This window comes from Phyllobates terribilis, unplaced genomic scaffold (assembly GCF_046119375.1).
Source record: "Phyllobates terribilis strain yellow unplaced genomic scaffold, ASM4611937v1 Scaffold_416__1_contigs__length_1633014, whole genome shotgun sequence".
Lineage (NCBI taxonomy): Eukaryota > Metazoa > Chordata > Amphibia > Anura > Dendrobatidae > Phyllobates > Phyllobates terribilis.
In genome coordinates this window covers 109636-127710 of record NW_027363176.1, presented here as the reverse complement: position 1 = coordinate 127710, position 18075 = coordinate 109636, and the positions used below count along the sequence as shown (strand labels likewise).

General features: G+C 45.2%; 13 non-coding genes and 1 pseudogene across 13 annotated transcripts; all 14 read left to right on the top strand.

The window, feature by feature from the left end:
* Positions 1-278: 278 nt before the first annotated feature.
* Positions 279-472, top strand: LOC141227133 (U2 spliceosomal RNA). The gene has a single exon (XR_012294240.1). It is a non-coding gene; the product is annotated as a U2 spliceosomal RNA (small nuclear RNA).
* Positions 473-1587: 1115 nt separating this feature from the next.
* Positions 1588-1778, top strand: LOC141226976 (U2 spliceosomal RNA). The gene has a single exon (XR_012294089.1). It is a non-coding gene; the product is annotated as a U2 spliceosomal RNA (small nuclear RNA).
* A 1115-nt stretch (positions 1779-2893) lies between these two features.
* On the top strand, positions 2894-3084 carry LOC141226965 (U2 spliceosomal RNA). The gene has a single exon (XR_012294078.1). It is a non-coding gene; the product is annotated as a U2 spliceosomal RNA (small nuclear RNA).
* A 1115-nt stretch (positions 3085-4199) lies between these two features.
* LOC141227311 (U2 spliceosomal RNA) lies at positions 4200-4315 on the top strand (annotated as a pseudogene).
* Positions 4316-4839: 524 nt separating this feature from the next.
* On the top strand, positions 4840-5025 carry LOC141227112 (U2 spliceosomal RNA). Its single transcript, XR_012294220.1, has one exon. It is a non-coding gene; the product is annotated as a U2 spliceosomal RNA (small nuclear RNA).
* Positions 5026-6140: 1115 nt separating this feature from the next.
* On the top strand, positions 6141-6331 carry LOC141226954 (U2 spliceosomal RNA). The gene has a single exon (XR_012294067.1). It is a non-coding gene; the product is annotated as a U2 spliceosomal RNA (small nuclear RNA).
* Positions 6332-7446: 1115 nt separating this feature from the next.
* LOC141226943 (U2 spliceosomal RNA) lies at positions 7447-7637 on the top strand. The gene has a single exon (XR_012294056.1). It is a non-coding gene; the product is annotated as a U2 spliceosomal RNA (small nuclear RNA).
* Positions 7638-8752: 1115 nt separating this feature from the next.
* Positions 8753-8943, top strand: LOC141226930 (U2 spliceosomal RNA). The gene has a single exon (XR_012294045.1). It is a non-coding gene; the product is annotated as a U2 spliceosomal RNA (small nuclear RNA).
* A 1115-nt stretch (positions 8944-10058) lies between these two features.
* Positions 10059-10249, top strand: LOC141226918 (U2 spliceosomal RNA). The gene has a single exon (XR_012294034.1). It is a non-coding gene; the product is annotated as a U2 spliceosomal RNA (small nuclear RNA).
* A 1115-nt stretch (positions 10250-11364) lies between these two features.
* On the top strand, positions 11365-11555 carry LOC141226905 (U2 spliceosomal RNA). The gene has a single exon (XR_012294022.1). It is a non-coding gene; the product is annotated as a U2 spliceosomal RNA (small nuclear RNA).
* Positions 11556-12670: 1115 nt separating this feature from the next.
* Positions 12671-12861, top strand: LOC141226894 (U2 spliceosomal RNA). The gene has a single exon (XR_012294011.1). It is a non-coding gene; the product is annotated as a U2 spliceosomal RNA (small nuclear RNA).
* Positions 12862-13976: 1115 nt separating this feature from the next.
* LOC141226883 (U2 spliceosomal RNA) lies at positions 13977-14167 on the top strand. Its single transcript, XR_012294000.1, has one exon. It is a non-coding gene; the product is annotated as a U2 spliceosomal RNA (small nuclear RNA).
* Positions 14168-15285: 1118 nt separating this feature from the next.
* LOC141226871 (U2 spliceosomal RNA) lies at positions 15286-15476 on the top strand. Its single transcript, XR_012293989.1, has one exon. It is a non-coding gene; the product is annotated as a U2 spliceosomal RNA (small nuclear RNA).
* A 1115-nt stretch (positions 15477-16591) lies between these two features.
* LOC141226860 (U2 spliceosomal RNA) lies at positions 16592-16782 on the top strand. Its single transcript, XR_012293978.1, has one exon. It is a non-coding gene; the product is annotated as a U2 spliceosomal RNA (small nuclear RNA).
* The last annotated feature ends 1293 nt before the right edge of the window (positions 16783-18075 follow it).

Sequence of the window (18075 nt, the reverse complement as noted above, 5' to 3'; positions counted from 1 at the left end):
GACTAAACCCCTCCTCCCCCTCTCCCCTTATGTGTCTTGTCTTTCAATAAAGCTTCGGGCCTGTGATTTTCCCCTCCCCATCCCCTTTTTCCCAATCCCCATCCCTTATCACGGTTCGTCGTACTGTATTGATTGACATGCTTTTTCTTTCAGATTGAGTGTTTTGTGTAGCATAGGGGTGTGATGTGTCTAGTTCGTGCGTCGTATCCTCATGCTATGTAAATATGATGTAGAATTCTGTGTGTACTGGGCTGCGGCACTGTACACTGTCTGTTAACTTATTTTTTGTGCTAATAAAAGATATATTCAATCAAAAAAATCTGTTCTTATCAGTTTAATATCTGATACGTCCCCTATCTGGGGACCATATATTAAATGGATTTTTAGAACAGGGAGATGGAAAAAGAGCTTGCTCTGTCCACTCCACGCATTGACCTGGTATTGCAGTATCTCCAGGACCGGTGCACCCCTTCTTTAATGCAGTTTCTAAAATCAGAAAGAATTGAATTCAATGTTTTTTGTTCATTTTGCTTGTTTGTCGGATTTTGGGATGGACTCTTTGGCTTTGCTTTTCTTCTCCTCATTGGATTTTTCATGTTCAAAGTTGCAGAAGCCAGATTACAACCTCATTTTGGTTCAACTTCAGCAACTGTGCATTGCATTGCCATGTAATGTGATGCAATGCTATCTTTCTAGCTCTCCCTTTTTACTTCCTTTTGGATAAACAGACATATTAGGCAAGCATTTTGGAGCTTTCACCTAAATAACTACAGGTGGTGAGATAAGCTGCATAATATAATTGACCTTTCAGTATATTGTTGCACACACACCATCTATTTAGCAAATGCCCTTGTTATCAACAGCAGCCTTTTAAACTCACCTGAGCTAACAGGTATGTGCGCTGGTTACTCTGCTGCGCTTAAAATTTCTTTTTTGGTTTGCTACAATGCCTTTTCTGAAACGTTGTCTCCTTCTGCTGGAACACTGACTTCTTTCATTTAATGCCTGCAGACTATAAAAGAGAACCCAACCCAAAAAGTTTGGTTGATTAGTCTGTGGCATTCTGTTAAACTGTTGCTTATGGCGGTCTCTGTGAGCTTCTCAGCGACATTCAGCCAGCCAGGTATCCTGCCTGCAGTAGATGGAATGTGGCAATGGAACGCTGGCTGCGCGTGTCATAATAGGCTCTGAGCCTTTATATACCTGTGCACAGCAGCAGCCACCTTCAGTCTGCTGCTGGACAGCCAGCAGCAGCAGCAGCAGGAGAGGTATGTAATCAGGAGCCCTCCTGCTAAGGGTAGACAGCTGCTCGTTCCACCCCACCCCCCGCCTTAATTGGTTCTCCTCCCTTCCAACGATGTTGAGGCGGGTGGGAACAGCAGGGGGTGAAGGTGCTGTGTTTAAAGAGGTGGAGTTATGCAGATCTAAAACGCGTGGATTGCAGCAGCAGCAAGCCGAAAAGTGCAGGCATGTAAGGGATCTAGAGGTTGACAACATGTCTTCTTAACGGGAGTCCAGGAGCTCATCTCCACAAATGGACTTTTCAGGATCCTTGGGTGGCTCCGTAGTTTGAAACCAATTCTGGTTATCGCTTCTCGGCCTTTTGGCTAAGATCAAGTGTAGTATCTGTTCTTATCAGTTTAATATCTGATACGTCCCCTATCTGGGGACCATATATTAAATGGATTTTTAGAACAGGGAGATGGAAAAAGAGCTTGCTCTGTCCACTCCACGCATTGACCTGGTATTGCAGTATCTCCAGGACCGGTGCACCCCTTCTTTAATGCAGTTTCTAAAATCAGAAAGAATTGAATTCAATGTTTTTTGTTCATTTTGCTTGTTTGTCGGATTTTGGGATGGACTCTTTGGCTTTGCTTTTCTTCTCCTCATTGGATTTTTCATGTTCAAAGTTGCAGAAGCCAGATTACAAGCTCATTTTGGTTCAACTTCAGCAACTGTGCATTGCATTGCCATGTAATGTGATGCAATGCTATCTTTCTAGCTCTCCCTTTTTACTTCCTTTTGGATAAACAGACATATTAGGCAAGCATTTTGGAGCTTTCACCTAAATAACTACAGGTGGTGAGATAAGCTGCACAATATAATTGACCTTTCAGTATATTGTTGCACACACACCATCTATTTAGCAAATGCCCTTGTTATCAACAGCAGCCTTTTAAACTCACCTGAGCTAACAGGTATGTGCGCTGGTTACTCTGCTGCGCTTAAAATTTCTTTTTTGGTTTGCTACAATGCCTTTTCTGAAACGTTGTCTCCTTCTGCTGGAACACTGACTTCTTTCATTTAATGCCTGCAGACTATAAAAGAGAACCCAACCCAAAAAGTTTGGTTGATTAGTCTGTGGCATTCTGTTAAACTGTTGCTTATGGCGGTCTCTGTGAGCTTCTCAGCGACATTCAGCCAGCCAGGTATCCTGCCTGCAGTAGATGGAATGTGGCAATGGAACGCTGGCTGCGCGTGTCATAATAGGCTCTGAGCCTTTATATACCTGTGCACAGCAGCAGCCACCTTCAGTCTGCTGCTGGACAGCCAGCAGCAGCAGCAGCAGGAGAGGTATGTAATCAGGAGCCCTCCTGCTAAGGGTAGACAGCTGCTCGTTCCACCCCACCCCCCGCCTTAATTGGTTCTCCTCCCTTCCAACGGTGTTGAGGCGGGTGGGAACAGCAGGGGGTGAAGGTGCTGTGTTTAAAGAGGTGGAGTTATGCAGATCTAAAACGCGTGGATTGCAGCAGCAGCAAGCCGAAAAGTGCAGGCATGTAAGGGATCTAGAGGTTGACAACATGTCTTCTTAACGGGAGTCCAGGAGCTCATCTCCACAAATGGACTTTTCAGGATCCTTGGGTGGCTCCGTAGTTTGAAACCAATTCTGGTTATCGCTTCTCGGCCTTTTGGCTAAGATCAAGTGTAGTATCTGTTCTTATCAGTTTAATATCTGATACGTCCCCTATCTGGGGACCATATATTAAATGGATTTTTAGAACAGGGAGATGGAAAAAGAGCTTGCTCTGTCCACTCCACGCATTGACCTGGTATTGCAGTATCTCCAGGACCGGTGCACCCCTTCTTTAATGCAGTTTCTAAAATCAGAAAGAATTGAATTCAATGTTTTTTGTTCATTTTGCTTGTTTGTCGGATTTTGGGATGGACTCTTTGGCTTTGCTTTTCTTCTCCTCATTGGATTTTTCATGTTCAAAGTTGCAGAAGCCAGATTACAAGCTCATTTTGGTTCAACTTCAGCAACTGTGCATTGCATTGCCATGTAATGTGATGCAATGCTATCTTTCTAGCTCTCCCTTTTTACTTCCTTTTGGATAAACAGACATATTAGGCAAGCATTTTGGAGCTTTCACCTAAATAACTACAGGTGGTGAGATAAGCTGCACAATATAATTGACCTTTCAGTATATTGTTGCACACACACCATCTATTTAGCAAATGCCCTTGTTATCAACAGCAGCCTTTTAAACTCACCTGAGCTAACAGGTATGTGCGCTGGTTACTCTGCTGCGCTTAAAATTTCTTTTTTGGTTTGCTACAATGCCTTTTCTGAAACGTTGTCTCCTTCTGCTGGAACACTGACTTCTTTCATTTAATGCCTGCAGACTATAAAAGAGAACCCAACCCAAAAAGTTTGGTTGATTAGTCTGTGGCATTCTGTTAAACTGTTGCTTATGGCGGTCTCTGTGAGCTTCTCAGCGACATTCAGCCAGCCAGGTATCCTGCCTGCAGTAGATGGAATGTGGCAATGGAACGCTGGCTGCGCGTGTCATAATAGGCTCTGAGCCTTTATATACCTGTGCACAGCAGCAGCCACCTTCAGTCTGCTGCTGGACAGCCAGCAGCAGCAGCAGCAGGAGAGGTATGTAATCAGGAGCCCTCCTGCTAAGGGTAGACAGCTGCTCGTTCCACCCCACCCCCCGCCTTAATTGGTTCTCCTCCCTTCCAACGGTGTTGAGGCGGGTGGGAACAGCAGGGGGTGAAGGTGCTGTGTTTAAAGAGGTGGAGTTATGCAGATCTAAAACGCGTGGATTGCAGCAGCAGCAAGCCGAAAAGTGCAGGCATGTAAGGGATCTAGAGGTTGACAACATGTCTTCTTAACGGGAGTCCAGGAGCTCATCTCCACAAATGGACTTTTCAGGATCCTTGGGTGGCTCCGTAGTTTGAAACCAATTCTGGTTATCGCTTCTCGGCCTTTTGGCTAAGATCAAGTGTAGTATCTTTTGAAAAGGCAGTTTTGTCCTTGGGCTGCCCTAGTAAATTGATGCATATTACACACTGGTTTGGTGCACTTGTTAGTACGCCAGGTGGCTCATAGAGTTATCTGATGGAAAACATGGCCCTCCAGGATCGAAGTCACTAGGCTGGGTAAGTGTGAGGGCTTTGGAGCAATGTGCCCCAGGAGTAGGCGCTCTGGTGGGAGTCCAAGCTTACTGGGACTGGGAACCCCAGAAAGACTTGGCTTCGTTGCACGCCGCACCTTTGCCAATCATACTTTCTGAGCAACCCCCCCTATTCCTGGCCTCCGGGCTAGGAAGGGGAATTTTTATAAACCCGGTCGGAGGTCCGGTCAGCTTTGGGCTGAGAAACCAACACAGGCTCCAGCTCCACTAGGGTGGCAGCCTAGATGGAAGCTGGGAGCACGAAAACGGCTCTTCTCCGGCTTCGGCTAGGGAGAGCATCGGAGATCCCTGACCCTCGCTGTGGCCTTCTGGCTCGGAGGGATGGGGATGGTTTATTGGGGACCCTCTCCTCCGGGAAGGGTCCACATGAATCCTCGCCTCGTGCGCTGTTTTGGTGTGACTTCGGTCCCATTTTTCAGTGCCTTGGATGCAGCTTCAATCAAAAAAAAAATCTGTTCTTATCAGTTTAATATCTGATACGTCCCCTATCTGGGGACCATATATTAAATGGATTTTTAGAACAGGGAGATGGAAAAAGAGCTTGCTCTGTCCACTCCACGCATTGACCTGGTATTGCAGTATCTCCAGGACCGGTGCACCCCTTCTTTAATGCAGTTTCTAAAATCAGAAAGAATTGAATTCAATGTTTTTTGTTCATTTTGCTTGTTTGTCGGATTTTGGGATGGACTCTTTGGCTTTGCTTTTCTTCTCCTCATTGGATTTTTCATGTTCAAAGTTGCAGAAGCCAGATTACAAGCTCATTTTGGTTCAACTTCAGCAACTGTGCATTGCATTGCCATGTAATGTGATGCAATGCTATCTTTCTAGCTCTCCCTTTTTACTTCCTTTTGGATAAACAGACATATTAGGCAAGCATTTTGGAGCTTTCACCTAAATAACTACAGGTGGTGAGATAAGCTGCACAATATAATTGACCTTTCAGTATATTGTTGCACACACACCATCTATTTAGCAAATGCCCTTGTTATCAACAGCAGCCTTTTAAACTCACCTGAGCTAACAGGTATGTGCGCTGGTTACTCTGCTGCGCTTAAAATTTCTTTTTTGGTTTGCTACAATGCCTTTTCTGAAACGTTGTCTCCTTCTGCTGGAACACTGACTTCTTTCATTTAATGCCTGCAGACTATAAAAGAGAACCCAACCCAAAAAGTTTGGTTGATTAGTCTGTGGCATTCTGTTAAACTGTTGCTTATGGCGGTCTCTGTGAGCTTCTCAGCGACATTCAGCCAGCCAGGTATCCTGCCTGCAGTAGATGGAATGTGGCAATGGAACGCTGGCTGCGCGTGTCATAATAGGCTCTGAGCCTTTATATACCTGTGCACAGCAGCAGCCACCTTCAGTCTGCTGCTGGACAGCCAGCAGCAGCAGCAGCAGGAGAGGTATGTAATCAGGAGCCCTCCTGCTAAGGGTAGACAGCTGCTCGTTCCACCCCACCCCCCGCCTTAATTGGTTCTCCTCCCTTCCAACGGTGTTGAGGCGGGTGGGAACAGCAGGGGGTGAAGGTGCTGTGTTTAAAGAGGTGGAGTTATGCAGATCTAAAACGCGTGGATTGCAGCAGCAGCAAGCCGAAAAGTGCAGGCATGTAAGGGATCTAGAGGTTGACAACATGTCTTCTTAACGGGAGTCCAGGAGCTCATCTCCACAAATGGACTTTTCAGGATCCTTGGGTGGCTCCGTAGTTTGAAACCAATTCTGGTTATCGCTTCTCGGCCTTTTGGCTAAGATCAAGTGTAGTATCTGTTCTTATCAGTTTAATATCTGATACGTCCCCTATCTGGGGACCATATATTAAATGGATTTTTAGAACAGGGAGATGGAAAAAGAGCTTGCTCTGTCCACTCCACGCATTGACCTGGTATTGCAGTATCTCCAGGACCGGTGCACCCCTTCTTTAATGCAGTTTCTAAAATCAGAAAGAATTGAATTCAATGTTTTTTGTTCATTTTGCTTGTTTGTCGGATTTTGGGATGGACTCTTTGGCTTTGCTTTTCTTCTCCTCATTGGATTTTTCATGTTCAAAGTTGCAGAAGCCAGATTACAAGCTCATTTTGGTTCAACTTCAGCAACTGTGCATTGCATTGCCATGTAATGTGATGCAATGCTATCTTTCTAGCTCTCCCTTTTTACTTCCTTTTGGATAAACAGACATATTAGGCAAGCATTTTGGAGCTTTCACCTAAATAACTACAGGTGGTGAGATAAGCTGCACAATATAATTGACCTTTCAGTATATTGTTGCACACACACCATCTATTTAGCAAATGCCCTTGTTATCAACAGCAGCCTTTTAAACTCACCTGAGCTAACAGGTATGTGCGCTGGTTACTCTGCTGCGCTTAAAATTTCTTTTTTGGTTTGCTACAATGCCTTTTCTGAAACGTTGTCTCCTTCTGCTGGAACACTGACTTCTTTCATTTAATGCCTGCAGACTATAAAAGAGAACCCAACCCAAAAAGTTTGGTTGATTAGTCTGTGGCATTCTGTTAAACTGTTGCTTATGGCGGTCTCTGTGAGCTTCTCAGCGACATTCAGCCAGCCAGGTATCCTGCCTGCAGTAGATGGAATGTGGCAATGGAACGCTGGCTGCGCGTGTCATAATAGGCTCTGAGCCTTTATATACCTGTGCACAGCAGCAGCCACCTTCAGTCTGCTGCTGGACAGCCAGCAGCAGCAGCAGCAGGAGAGGTATGTAATCAGGAGCCCTCCTGCTAAGGGTAGACAGCTGCTCGTTCCACCCCACCCCCCGCCTTAATTGGTTCTCCTCCCTTCCAACGGTGTTGAGGCGGGTGGGAACAGCAGGGGGTGAAGGTGCTGTGTTTAAAGAGGTGGAGTTATGCAGATCTAAAACGCGTGGATTGCAGCAGCAGCAAGCCGAAAAGTGCAGGCATGTAAGGGATCTAGAGGTTGACAACATGTCTTCTTAACGGGAGTCCAGGAGCTCATCTCCACAAATGGACTTTTCAGGATCCTTGGGTGGCTCCGTAGTTTGAAACCAATTCTGGTTATCGCTTCTCGGCCTTTTGGCTAAGATCAAGTGTAGTATCTGTTCTTATCAGTTTAATATCTGATACGTCCCCTATCTGGGGACCATATATTAAATGGATTTTTAGAACAGGGAGATGGAAAAAGAGCTTGCTCTGTCCACTCCACGCATTGACCTGGTATTGCAGTATCTCCAGGACCGGTGCACCCCTTCTTTAATGCAGTTTCTAAAATCAGAAAGAATTGAATTCAATGTTTTTTGTTCATTTTGCTTGTTTGTCGGATTTTGGGATGGACTCTTTGGCTTTGCTTTTCTTCTCCTCATTGGATTTTTCATGTTCAAAGTTGCAGAAGCCAGATTACAAGCTCATTTTGGTTCAACTTCAGCAACTGTGCATTGCATTGCCATGTAATGTGATGCAATGCTATCTTTCTAGCTCTCCCTTTTTACTTCCTTTTGGATAAACAGACATATTAGGCAAGCATTTTGGAGCTTTCACCTAAATAACTACAGGTGGTGAGATAAGCTGCACAATATAATTGACCTTTCAGTATATTGTTGCACACACACCATCTATTTAGCAAATGCCCTTGTTATCAACAGCAGCCTTTTAAACTCACCTGAGCTAACAGGTATGTGCGCTGGTTACTCTGCTGCGCTTAAAATTTCTTTTTTGGTTTGCTACAATGCCTTTTCTGAAACGTTGTCTCCTTCTGCTGGAACACTGACTTCTTTCATTTAATGCCTGCAGACTATAAAAGAGAACCCAACCCAAAAAGTTTGGTTGATTAGTCTGTGGCATTCTGTTAAACTGTTGCTTATGGCGGTCTCTGTGAGCTTCTCAGCGACATTCAGCCAGCCAGGTATCCTGCCTGCAGTAGATGGAATGTGGCAATGGAACGCTGGCTGCGCGTGTCATAATAGGCTCTGAGCCTTTATATACCTGTGCACAGCAGCAGCCACCTTCAGTCTGCTGCTGGACAGCCAGCAGCAGCAGCAGCAGGAGAGGTATGTAATCAGGAGCCCTCCTGCTAAGGGTAGACAGCTGCTCGTTCCACCCCACCCCCCGCCTTAATTGGTTCTCCTCCCTTCCAACGGTGTTGAGGCGGGTGGGAACAGCAGGGGGTGAAGGTGCTGTGTTTAAAGAGGTGGAGTTATGCAGATCTAAAACGCGTGGATTGCAGCAGCAGCAAGCCGAAAAGTGCAGGCATGTAAGGGATCTAGAGGTTGACAACATGTCTTCTTAACGGGAGTCCAGGAGCTCATCTCCACAAATGGACTTTTCAGGATCCTTGGGTGGCTCCGTAGTTTGAAACCAATTCTGGTTATCGCTTCTCGGCCTTTTGGCTAAGATCAAGTGTAGTATCTGTTCTTATCAGTTTAATATCTGATACGTCCCCTATCTGGGGACCATATATTAAATGGATTTTTAGAACAGGGAGATGGAAAAAGAGCTTGCTCTGTCCACTCCACGCATTGACCTGGTATTGCAGTATCTCCAGGACCGGTGCACCCCTTCTTTAATGCAGTTTCTAAAATCAGAAAGAATTGAATTCAATGTTTTTTGTTCATTTTGCTTGTTTGTCGGATTTTGGGATGGACTCTTTGGCTTTGCTTTTCTTCTCCTCATTGGATTTTTCATGTTCAAAGTTGCAGAAGCCAGATTACAAGCTCATTTTGGTTCAACTTCAGCAACTGTGCATTGCATTGCCATGTAATGTGATGCAATGCTATCTTTCTAGCTCTCCCTTTTTACTTCCTTTTGGATAAACAGACATATTAGGCAAGCATTTTGGAGCTTTCACCTAAATAACTACAGGTGGTGAGATAAGCTGCACAATATAATTGACCTTTCAGTATATTGTTGCACACACACCATCTATTTAGCAAATGCCCTTGTTATCAACAGCAGCCTTTTAAACTCACCTGAGCTAACAGGTATGTGCGCTGGTTACTCTGCTGCGCTTAAAATTTCTTTTTTGGTTTGCTACAATGCCTTTTCTGAAACGTTGTCTCCTTCTGCTGGAACACTGACTTCTTTCATTTAATGCCTGCAGACTATAAAAGAGAACCCAACCCAAAAAGTTTGGTTGATTAGTCTGTGGCATTCTGTTAAACTGTTGCTTATGGCGGTCTCTGTGAGCTTCTCAGCGACATTCAGCCAGCCAGGTATCCTGCCTGCAGTAGATGGAATGTGGCAATGGAACGCTGGCTGCGCGTGTCATAATAGGCTCTGAGCCTTTATATACCTGTGCACAGCAGCAGCCACCTTCAGTCTGCTGCTGGACAGCCAGCAGCAGCAGCAGCAGGAGAGGTATGTAATCAGGAGCCCTCCTGCTAAGGGTAGACAGCTGCTCGTTCCACCCCACCCCCCGCCTTAATTGGTTCTCCTCCCTTCCAACGGTGTTGAGGCGGGTGGGAACAGCAGGGGGTGAAGGTGCTGTGTTTAAAGAGGTGGAGTTATGCAGATCTAAAACGCGTGGATTGCAGCAGCAGCAAGCCGAAAAGTGCAGGCATGTAAGGGATCTAGAGGTTGACAACATGTCTTCTTAACGGGAGTCCAGGAGCTCATCTCCACAAATGGACTTTTCAGGATCCTTGGGTGGCTCCGTAGTTTGAAACCAATTCTGGTTATCGCTTCTCGGCCTTTTGGCTAAGATCAAGTGTAGTATCTGTTCTTATCAGTTTAATATCTGATACGTCCCCTATCTGGGGACCATATATTAAATGGATTTTTAGAACAGGGAGATGGAAAAAGAGCTTGCTCTGTCCACTCCACGCATTGACCTGGTATTGCAGTATCTCCAGGACCGGTGCACCCCTTCTTTAATGCAGTTTCTAAAATCAGAAAGAATTGAATTCAATGTTTTTTGTTCATTTTGCTTGTTTGTCGGATTTTGGGATGGACTCTTTGGCTTTGCTTTTCTTCTCCTCATTGGATTTTTCATGTTCAAAGTTGCAGAAGCCAGATTACAAGCTCATTTTGGTTCAACTTCAGCAACTGTGCATTGCATTGCCATGTAATGTGATGCAATGCTATCTTTCTAGCTCTCCCTTTTTACTTCCTTTTGGATAAACAGACATATTAGGCAAGCATTTTGGAGCTTTCACCTAAATAACTACAGGTGGTGAGATAAGCTGCACAATATAATTGACCTTTCAGTATATTGTTGCACACACACCATCTATTTAGCAAATGCCCTTGTTATCAACAGCAGCCTTTTAAACTCACCTGAGCTAACAGGTATGTGCGCTGGTTACTCTGCTGCGCTTAAAATTTCTTTTTTGGTTTGCTACAATGCCTTTTCTGAAACGTTGTCTCCTTCTGCTGGAACACTGACTTCTTTCATTTAATGCCTGCAGACTATAAAAGAGAACCCAACCCAAAAAGTTTGGTTGATTAGTCTGTGGCATTCTGTTAAACTGTTGCTTATGGCGGTCTCTGTGAGCTTCTCAGCGACATTCAGCCAGCCAGGTATCCTGCCTGCAGTAGATGGAATGTGGCAATGGAACGCTGGCTGCGCGTGTCATAATAGGCTCTGAGCCTTTATATACCTGTGCACAGCAGCAGCCACCTTCAGTCTGCTGCTGGACAGCCAGCAGCAGCAGCAGCAGGAGAGGTATGTAATCAGGAGCCCTCCTGCTAAGGGTAGACAGCTGCTCGTTCCACCCCACCCCCCGCCTTAATTGGTTCTCCTCCCTTCCAACGTTGTTGAGGCGGGTGGGAACAGCAGGGGGTGAAGGTGCTGTGTTTAAAGAGGTGGAGTTATGCAGATCTAAAACGCGTGGATTGCAGCAGCAGCAAGCCGAAAAGTGCAGGCATGTAAGGGATCTAGAGGTTGACAACATGTCTTCTTAACGGGAGTCCAGGAGCTCATCTCCACAAATGGACTTTTCAGGATCCTTGGGTGGCTCCGTAGTTTGAAACCAATTCTGGTTATCGCTTCTCGGCCTTTTGGCTAAGATCAAGTGTAGTATCTGTTCTTATCAGTTTAATATCTGATACGTCCCCTATCTGGGGACCATATATTAAATGGATTTTTAGAACAGGGAGATGGAAAAAGAGCTTGCTCTGTCCACTCCACGCATTGACCTGGTATTGCAGTATCTCCAGGACCGGTGCACCCCTTCTTTAATGCAGTTTCTAAAATCAGAAAGAATTGAATTCAATGTTTTTTGTTCATTTTGCTTGTTTGTCGGATTTTGGGATGGACTCTTTGGCTTTGCTTTTCTTCTCCTCATTGGATTTTTCATGTTCAAAGTTGCAGAAGCCAGATTACAAGCTCATTTTGGTTCAACTTCAGCAACTGTGCATTGCATTGCCATGTAATGTGATGCAATGCTATCTTTCTAGCTCTCCCTTTTTACTTCCTTTTGGATAAACAGACATATTAGGCAAGCATTTTGGAGCTTTCACCTAAATAACTACAGGTGGTGAGATAAGCTGCACAATATAATTGACCTTTCAGTATATTGTTGCACACACACCATCTATTTAGCAAATGCCCTTGTTATCAACAGCAGCCTTTTAAACTCACCTGAGCTAACAGGTATGTGCGCTGGTTACTCTGCTGCGCTTAAAATTTCTTTTTTGGTTTGCTACAATGCCTTTTCTGAAACGTTGTCTCCTTCTGCTGGAACACTGACTTCTTTCATTTAATGCCTGCAGACTATAAAAGAGAACCCAACCCAAAAAGTTTGGTTGATTAGTCTGTGGCATTCTGTTAAACTGTTGCTTATGGCGGTCTCTGTGAGCTTCTCAGCGACATTCAGCCAGCCAGGTATCCTGCCTGCAGTAGATGGAATGTGGCAATGGAACGCTGGCTGCGCGTGTCATAATAGGCTCTGAGCCTTTATATACCTGTGCACAGCAGCAGCCACCTTCAGTCTGCTGCTGGACAGCCAGCAGCAGCAGCAGCAGGAGAGGTATGTAATCAGGAGCCCTCCTGCTAAGGGTAGACAGCTGCTCGTTCCACCCCACCCCCCGCCTTAATTGGTTCTCCTCCCTTCCAACGGTGTTGAGGCGGGTGGGAACAGCAGGGGGTGAAGGTGCTGTGTTTAAAGAGGTGGAGTTATGCAGATCTAAAACGCGTGGATTGCAGCAGCAGCAAGCCGAAAAGTGCAGGCATGTAAGGGATCTAGAGGTTGACAACATGTCTTCTTAACGGGAGTCCAGGAGCTCATCTCCACAAATGGACTTTTCAGGATCCTTGGGTGGCTCCGTAGTTTGAAACCAATTCTGGTTATCGCTTCTCGGCCTTTTGGCTAAGATCAAGTGTAGTATCTGTTCTTATCAGTTTAATATCTGATACGTCCCCTATCTGGGGACCATATATTAAATGGATTTTTAGAACAGGGAGATGGAAAAAGAGCTTGCTCTGTCCACTCCACGCATTGACCTGGTATTGCAGTATCTCCAGGACCGGTGCACCCCTTCTTTAATGCAGTTTCTAAAATCAGAAAGAATTGAATTCAATGTTTTTTGTTCATTTTGCTTGTTTGTCGGATTTTGGGATGGACTCTTTGGCTTTGCTTTTCTTCTCCTCATTGGATTTTTCATGTTCAAAGTTGCAGAAGCCAGATTACAAGCTCATTTTGGTTCAACTTCAGCAACTGTGCATTGCATTGCCATGTAATGTGATGCAATGCTATCTTTCTAGCTCTCCCTTTTTACTTCCTTTTGGATAAACAGACATATTAGGCAAGCATTTTGGAGCTTTCACCTAAATAACTACAGGTGGTGAGATAAGCTGCACAATATAATTGACCTTTCAGTATATTGTTGCACACACACCATCTATTTAGCAAATGCCCTTGTTATCAACAGCAGCCTTTTAAACTCACCTGAGCTAACAGGTATGTGCGCTGGTTACTCTGCTGCGCTTAAAATTTCTTTTTTGGTTTGCTACAATGCCTTTTCTGAAACGTTGTCTCCTTCTGCTGGAACACTGACTTCTTTCATTTAATGCCTGCAGACTATAAAAGAGAACCCAACCCAAAAAGTTTGGTTGATTAGTCTGTGGCATTCTGTTAAACTGTTGCTTATGGCGGTCTCTGTGAGCTTCTCAGCGACATTCAGCCAGCCAGGTATCCTGCCTGCAGTAGATGGAATGTGGCAATGGAACGCTGGCTGCGCGTGTCATAATAGGCTCTGAGCCTTTATATACCTGTGCACAGCAGCAGCCACCTTCAGTCTGCTGCTGGACAGCCAGCAGCAGCAGCAGCAGGAGAGGTATGTAATCAGGAGCCCTCCTGCTAAGGGTAGACAGCTGCTCGTTCCACCCCACCCCCCGCCTTAATTGGTTCTCCTCCCTTCCATCGGTGTTGAGGCGGGTGGGAACAGTAGGGGGTGAAGGTGCTGTGTTTAAAGAGGTGGAGTTATGCAGATCTAAAACGCGTGGATTGCAGCAGCAGCAAGCCGAAAAGTGCAGGCATGTAAGGGATCTAGAGGTTGACAACATGTCTTCTTAACGGGAGTCCAGGAGCTCATCTCCACAAATGGACTTTTCAGGATCCTTGGGTGGCTCCGTAGTTTGAAACCAATTCTGGTTATCGCTTCTCGGCCTTTTGGCTAAGATCAAGTGTAGTATCTGTTCTTATCAGTTTAATATCTGATACGTCCCCTATCTGGGGACCATATATTAAATGGATTTTTAGAACAGGGAGATGGAAAAAGAGCTTGCTCTGTCCACTCCACGCATTGACCTGGTATTGCAGTATCTCCAGGACCGGTGCACCCCTTCTTTAATGCAGTTTCTAAAATCAGAAAGAATTGAATTCAATGTTTTTTGTTCATTTTGCTTGTTTGTCGGATTTTGGGATGGACTCTTTGGCTTTGCTTTTCTTCTCCTCATTGGATTTTTCATGTTCAAAGTTGCAGAAGCCAGATTACAAGCTCATTTTGGTTCAACTTCAGCAACTGTGCATTGCATTGCCATGTAATGTGATGCAATGCTATCTTTCTAGCTCTCCCTTTTTACTTCCTTTTGGATAAACAGACATATTAGGCAAGCATTTTGGAGCTTTCACCTAAATAACTACAGGTGGTGAGATAAGCTGCACAATATAATTGACCTTTCAGTATATTGTTGCACACACACCATCTATTTAGCAAATGCCCTTGTTATCAACAGCAGCCTTTTAAACTCACCTGAGCTAACAGGTATGTGCGCTGGTTACTCTGCTGCGCTTAAAATTTCTTTTTTGGTTTGCTACAATGCCTTTTCTGAAACGTTGTCTCCTTCTGCTGGAACACTGACTTCTTTCATTTAATGCCTGCAGACTATAAAAGAGAACCCAACCCAAAAAGTTTGGTTGATTAGTCTGTGGCATTCTGTTAAACTGTTGCTTATGGCGGTCTCTGTGAGCTTCTCAGCGACATTCAGCCAGCCAGGTATCCTGCCTGCAGTAGATGGAATGTGGCAATGGAACGCTGGCTGCGCGTGTCATAATAGGCTCTGAGCCTTTATATACCTGTGCACAGCAGCAGCCACCTTCAGTCTGCTGCTGGACAGCCAGCAGCAGCAGCAGCAGCAGGAGAGGTATGTAATCAGGAGCCCTCCTGCTAAGGGTAGACAGCTGCTCGTTCCACCCCACCCCCCGCCTTAATTGGTTCTCCTCCCTTCCAACGGTGTTGAGGCGGGTGGGAACAGCAGGGGGTGAAGGTGCTGTGTTTAAAGAGGTGGAGTTATGCAGATCTAAAACGCGTGGATTGCAGCAGCAGCAAGCCGAAAAGTGCAGGCATGTAAGGGATCTAGAGGTTGACAACATGTCTTCTTAACGGGAGTCCAGGAGCTCATCTCCACAAATGGACTTTTCAGGATCCTTGGGTGGCTCCGTAGTTTGAAACCAATTCTGGTTATCGCTTCTCGGCCTTTTGGCTAAGATCAAGTGTAGTATCTGTTCTTATCAGTTTAATATCTGATACGTCCCCTATCTGGGGACCATATATTAAATGGATTTTTAGAACAGGGAGATGGAAAAAGAGCTTGCTCTGTCCACTCCACGCATTGACCTGGTATTGCAGTATCTCCAGGACCGGTGCACCCCTTCTTTAATGCAGTTTCTAAAATCAGAAAGAATTGAATTCAATGTTTTTTGTTCATTTTGCTTGTTTGTCGGATTTTGGGATGGACTCTTTGGCTTTGCTTTTCTTCTCCTCATTGGATTTTTCATGTTCAAAGTTGCAGAAGCCAGATTACAAGCTCATTTTGGTTCAACTTCAGCAACTGTGCATTGCATTGCCATGTAATGTTATGCAATGCTATCTTTCTAGCTCTCCCTTTTTACTTCCTTTTGGATAAACAGACATATTAGGCAAGCATTTTGGAGCTTTCACCTAAATAACTACAGGTGGTGAGATAAGCTGCACAATATAATTGACCTTTCAGTATATTGTTGCACACACACCATCTATTTAGCAAATGCCCTTGTTATCAACAGCAGCCTTTTAAACTCACCTGAGCTAACAGGTATGTGCGCTGGTTACTCTGCTGCGCTTAAAATTTCTTTTTTGGTTTGCTACAATGCCTTTTCTGAAACGTTGTCTCCTTCTGCTGGAACACTGACTTCTTTCATTTAATGCCTGCAGACTATAAAAGAGAACCCAACCCAAAAAGTTTGGTTGATTAGTCTGTGGCATTCTGTTAAACTGTTGCTTATGGCGGTCTCTGTGAGCTTCTCAGCGACATTCAGCCAGCCAGGTATCCTGCCTGCAGTAGATGGAATGTGGCAATGGAACGCTGGCTGCGCGTGTCATAATAGGCTCTGAGCCTTTATATACCTGTGCACAGCAGCAGCCACCTTCAGTCTGCTGCTGGACAGCCAGCAGCAGCAGCAGCAGGAGAGGTATGTAATCAGGAGCCCTCCTGCTAAGGGTAGACAGCTGCTCGTTCCACCCCACCCCCCGCCTTAATTGGTTCTCCTCCCTTCCAACGGTGTTGAGGCGGGTGGGAACAGCAGGGGGTGAAGGTGCTGTGTTTAAAGAGGTGGAGTTATGCAGATCTAAAACGCGTGGATTGCAGCAGCAGCAAGCCGAAAAGTGCAGGCATGTAAGGGATCTAGAGGTTGACAACATGTCTTCTTAACGGGAGTCCAGGAGCTCATCTCCACAAATGGACTTTTCAGGATCCTTGGGTGGCTCCGTAGTTTGAAACCAATTCTGGTTATCGCTTCTCGGCCTTTTGGCTAAGATCAAGTGTAGTATCTGTTCTTATCAGTTTAATATCTGATACGTCCCCTATCTGGGGACCATATATTAAATGGATTTTTAGAACAGGGAGATGGAAAAAGAGCTTGCTCTGTCCACTCCACGCATTGACCTGGTATTGCAGTATCTCCAGGACCGGTGCACCCCTTCTTTAATGCAGTTTCTAAAATCAGAAAGAATTGAATTCAATGTTTTTTGTTCATTTTGCTTGTTTGTCGGATTTTGGGATGGACTCTTTGGCTTTGCTTTTCTTCTCCTCATTGGATTTTTCATGTTCAAAGTTGCAGAAGCCAGATTACAAGCTCATTTTGGTTCAACTTCAGCAACTGTGCATTGCATTGCCATGTAATGTGATGCAATGCTATCTTTCTAGCTCTCCCTTTTTACTTCCTTTTGGATAAACAGACATATTAGGCAAGCATTTTGGAGCTTTCACCTAAATAACTACAGGTGGTGAGATAAGCTGCACAATATAATTGACCTTTCAGTATATTGTTGCACACACACCATCTATTTAGCAAATGCCCTTGTTATCAACAGCAGCCTTTTAAACTCACCTGAGCTAACAGGTATGTGCGCTGGTTACTCTGCTGCGCTTAAAATTTCTTTTTTGGTTTGCTACAATGCCTTTTCTGAAACGTTGTCTCCTTCTGCTGGAACACTGACTTCTTTCATTTAATGCCTGCAGACTATAAAAGAGAACCCAACCCAAAAAGTTTGGTTGATTAGTCTGTGGCATTCTGTTAAACTGTTGCTTATGGCGGTCTCTGTGAGCTTCTCAGCGACATTCAGCCAGCCAGGTATCCTGCCTGCAGTAGATGGAATGTGGCAATGGAACGCTGGCTGCGCGTGTCATAATAGGCTCTGAGCCTTTATATACCTGTGCACAGCAGCAGCCACCTTCAGTCTGCTGCTGGACAGCCAGCAGCAGCAGCAGCAGGAGAGGTATGTAATCAGGAGCCCTCCTGCTAAGGGTAGACAGCTGCTCGTTCCACCCCACCCCCCGCCTTAATTGGTTCTCCTCCCTTCCAACGGTGTTGAGGCGGGTGGGAACAGCAGGGGGTGAAGGTGCTGTGTTTAAAGAGGTGGAGTTATGCAGATCTAAAACGCGTGGATTGCAGCAGCAGCAAGCCGAAAAGTGCAGGCATGTAAGGGATCTAGAGGTTGACAACATGTCTTCTTAACGGGAGTCCAGGAGCTCATCTCCACAAATGGACTTTTCAGGATCCTTGGGTGGCTCCGTAGTTTGAAACCAATTCTGGTTATCGCTTCTCGGCCTTTTGGCTAAGATCAGGTGTAGTATCTTTCGAAAAGGCGGTTTTGGATGTTGGCCGCCCTAGTAGATTGATACATTATGCACACTGGGGTTTAGGCGCTTGTTAGTATGCCAGGTGGCTAATATAGTCATCTGGTGGAAAGCATGGCCCCCCAGGATCGACGCC